This window comes from Oncorhynchus mykiss, chromosome 16 (assembly GCF_057628025.1).
Source record: "Oncorhynchus mykiss isolate SJ-2025 chromosome 16, ASM5762802v1, whole genome shotgun sequence".
NCBI lineage: Eukaryota > Metazoa > Chordata > Actinopteri > Salmoniformes > Salmonidae > Oncorhynchus > Oncorhynchus mykiss.
Window position 1 is genome coordinate 37,603,174 of NC_143037.1, and position 4,418 is coordinate 37,607,591.

The following is a 4,418-nucleotide window of genomic DNA, read 5'->3' on the forward strand; positions in this document are numbered from 1 at the left end:
TTTGCCGCCTTCCACTTCCTTATGTCTGAAACATAGGCTTCCAGGGAGTGCAATTTTGTGGCTTCACCATGTTTCATCGAAATGTACAGCTTTGTATCATCTGCATAGCAGTGAAAGTTAACATTTATGTTTCCCGAAAGACATCACCAAGAGGTAAAATATATAGTGAAAACAACAATGGTCCTAAAATGGAACCATGAGGAACATCAACATTTTCAGTTGATTTGTAATCATCCACAGAGACAAACTGATATATTTCCGACAGATAAGATCTAAACCAGGCCAAAACTTATCCTCTCCAAAAGAATGTCATGATTGATGGTGTCAAAAGCAGCACTAAGGTCTAGGAGCAAGAGAACAGATGCAGAGCCTCGGTCTAACGCCATTAAAAGGTAATGTACCACCTTCACGAGTGCAGTCTCAGTGCTATGATGAGGTCTAAAACCAGACTGAAGCGTTTCGTATACATTGTTAATCTTCAGGAAGGCAGTGAGTTGCTGCACAACAGCTGTTTCTAAACATTTTGTGAGAAATGGGAGGCCAATAGTTATAGTTATATAGGCCAATAGTTTTTTATATTTTCTGGTTCAAGGTTTGGCTTTATCATGAGAGGCTTTATTGCTGCCAATTTTAGTGAGTTTGGTACACATCGGTGGATAGGGAGCCATTTATTATGTTCAACATAGGAGGGCCAACCACAGGAACCTCTTGATGGGTGGGCTTAGGGCAGAAGTGCTCCCATTTCGATGTTCCTCTCAGCTTGTCAACACTCTCCCAGTGCACTTTGGTAGCTGAACTGTGTTTGGGGTGTTGTTTATCCATGTTTCAGAGTCACTGGGATTCTCGGCTTGCACATCATTCACCCATAGTCATTCACGCACACCCCTTCAATCGACTGCTGTGCCATCACAAAGTTCCACAGCGGCAGTAGGGAGGGTTACTCTTTAAGAGTCGATGATGTCACCCTCCCCTTAGAAATCCAACCCCACCACATGCAGGGAAGTCTGGCCCCGCAGCAGCTTTTGATCAAACCATCAAAAGATTCGCCAGTCTGTCATGGGTGTCTCTTATCTCTCCTCTTTTCCTCTCCTTCCTTGCTTTAGTACCAGATCTTTATCCCCATGGTGAACAACGTGATGTTGAAGGATCAAACACCAGCGCTATGATGTGCTCATCTGTCGGATCGTCAAGGTCAGTTTTTGGTCTCACGTTTTTGGACAGCACGTGTTATGAAATATGTTGAGATTAGCGAGGAGGCAATCTGTGAGAAATGCACGAGGCAAGTTTGAATCTGTGAGAAACGCACGAGGCAAGTTTGAACAATTATAATTCCAATCAGACAGTGTAATAGAACAGGATTAATTGAGGCACCTTGCTTACAGTGTGTTTCTCTGCAGGAAGGAAATGAAACTTGTGGGCAGAACAGATGTTTAGAAGCCCTGGGCTCACTGAGTGTGTGTGCGCATCATCATGGTAACCGTGTTTATCTCAGGGGTACACTTTGGCAGAGGAGGAAGAGGACCCTCTAATCATCCAGCTGCGCAGGAAAATGAGCGACATAGCAGAGGCGGGGCCAGTGAAGAAGCTCCACGTCAGCACCACGGCCCTCAGGAGAAATAACATGTCATTTCCATTCCTGAACTGTGTCTTGAATTATGCTTCCATTTCAACTAATTGTTTTTTGTTGTTGTCCTCAAACAGGTAGTGCTTTTAGTTTTAGAGGCTCATTATCAAATCACTTCATGATCAGAGTTGATAAGTACTTTTTCAAATAGTCGGTTTGTGGTGGATATATAAAACACGTATTTGACAGTATTGCTCAGTTTACATCCAAATTTCTCTCTCCATAAGACACCAATGCACAATGATTTTGAAGCGCCTTTGTTACAGCACGTCTAATCATTTCAAAACAGTGAGAGACACTGACCTGTCAGATCTGCTGATTTCTTCCCTCACCCAACTGACACCATATGAAGCGCATTAATGTGATTATTGTGGCTGAGGCGCCTGAGCGTGGTCCTGCACTCGTGATGGTCGCTGGCCCAAATCTACATTCCCCTGGCCAGGTATAGCTATTCCCTCCCTCCACCACACTTCCAAGCACCAAGCAGTCGCCCATTTTCCAACAGAGGTCCTCATTTCCACCCTTAAACCAAATCATATTTTTTTTGCTGACCTATCTTTACTGGTGGTGCATCCACAGGCTGTTTTTATTTTTCTGAAGCCTAGCCAATATGATGTGGCCATTCAGCAGATTTACAATTCAAAGATACTTGCAATTCACTGTGACTTACAATTGACTAAAAGTGTATAAACAACACCATTGCATGACATTTTTTAATATTCTTTATTCATAACTATCTAACCAAAATACACAAAGCATCCAATTAGAAAAAAACATTATTTCTGTAACAGTGATTTGAGCCCAAAAAATGCTTAATGAATGAAACTATCACTATTACGATGAAACATTCACCCCCAGAATCCATCATACTGATTGTGATCTGATCTAATGGATGTTTATTCTCCCATCCATCGTTAGTGATCTGTTCATTACAGCCTCCCTGTCGTGCTGGTTGGAGCTGAGTGAGGACCAGCAGGATGAGTTGATCCGCAACATCGAGGTGGCCCTCAACTTCCAGGACATCGTCGAGTTCACCCAAACCCTGCTCAATCTGGCCATGTTCATGGAGCACAGCAATAAGGTGGGTTCACATTCAGAGCAGGGCCCTATAGAATGGGTTTTAAGCTCCAGTCCTGGATAGAGCTACTTGGTGTGCAGGCTTTCGTTCTAGCCCTGCAGTAACACACCTAATTAAAATAATAAACTCATCACTATCCTCAATCTGGGCCCTTATTAACTGAATCAGGTGTGGTGATAAACTGGAATAAAGGCCTGCACACCCCGTGGCTCGCCCCGTAGTTGGAGAACCCTGCTTTAGAGCAATGCCACATCATTAATCCACCCATCTAAGGAACGTCCTGTGTTTTTTCAGGTTCCTCTTCCTCTGAGAGACAGTGGCATTGTTCTGCTTGGCGAAAAGGCTGCCAAATGCCATGCATATTCCAAGGCCCTCCACTGAAAAGAGCTGGTTTTCCAGAAGGGTGCCTCTCATCTCAATCTAGAGTCCCTCATCAGGTAGGAACCTCAATAAGAGAACACAATGATCAGCAGAATCCATTTTGAGTGAATAGGGGAGTGTTTGGCGGGTCCATGCTGTATATTTCCTGTGCTTCCCAGACTTGGCAATAGCCAACATCAATTGTTGAAACATTCTATGGGTAGCTACTGAGGCAGTGCGCCTACTGTATGGCTGGAAGGTTTCAAATTCCCCTTGGGTTATTGAACTCTTGCTTTTGTTGGGTCATACTGCACTTTTACTTTGAAGCCTAACCACGAAATTGCTAGAATGGATGATGTGGTGCTTTTAATGGCCATTTTCTTTGGCTTCCCTGTGTCTGTATTGGTGGAATGCGTGTGATGGCACATGGTTGGGGAGAAGAGATGTACATTCCCCTGAAATAAGAATACCTCCGTTTCATATGAAATGTGACTCACCACCTGGATTTGGTCTTATGTAGCTAAATGTAGTTTTTTACATTGGATAAAAGTAGAGACTAAGAGGTTTCAAAATGCTATATCATACACTGCATTTGAGGAACAATGGGAAAGTAATTCTGCTTTGAAAGTTGATCAACATGTAAACTCACTTTCGAGAATTGTTTTGGTATGTAGTGAAAAACTCTTCTTTGTCTACACCCATTCAGCATCATTCACACCCTCTTAAGCTTTAGCCCCACCCATCTCGTTTCGCTCTCAGAGCGTTCAGAGTGCACACTTGACACACTGGCCGATGGTTTGTTTCCCTCTGGATAACACGAAAACAGCCTAACCTGCTCCGCTGGCAACAATTTCATTACGCTTTTTTGCCAATGTTTACTGACACCTGCCATATTCAACGGGTGTTGTACACTTTAGCTTAAGACATGTAGCTAGCTAGCTAGGTAACAATGAACCTAGCTAGGTAAACAATGTGTAAGATCACACACATAACTTAACTTAACATAACTTTACCTGCCGCCCAGGTAACATTAGCTAGTTAAACAACAATGAACATGGTGCCAAATCATGTCGTTACTACCCTGCATGAATCTGCTGGGAGCTAACCAACGAGGTTCAATGTTAGCTAGCTAACATTAGGCTCTAACTAGAATAGCAAACAGCTCTGGGAAACAAATAATAGCATCAGCTAGGGAGCCAGCCAGCCAACGTTAGCTAGCTGGCTAACAGTACACTTCAGCTTGAAATGTAACCACTTTCTGTCAAAAGAAAGTGAACTGTGTAATATCGGAAAATGTAGCTAGCTAACGCTAGACTATCTTACCTGTTTACATCATGATGCATGATGGACGCGTCT

General features: G+C 43.2%; 1 long non-coding RNA gene across 1 annotated transcript; it reads left to right on the top strand.

The window, feature by feature from the left end:
- Nucleotides 1-435: 435 nt before the first annotated feature.
- On the top strand, nt 436-3,139 carry LOC110491873 (uncharacterized). The gene is made up of 5 exons (XR_016487239.1): nt 436-1,191; nt 1,493-1,623; nt 1,977-2,066; nt 2,560-2,705; nt 2,997-3,139. It is a non-coding gene; the product is annotated as an uncharacterized LOC110491873 (long non-coding RNA).
- Nucleotides 3,140-4,418: the final 1,279 nt, after the last annotated feature.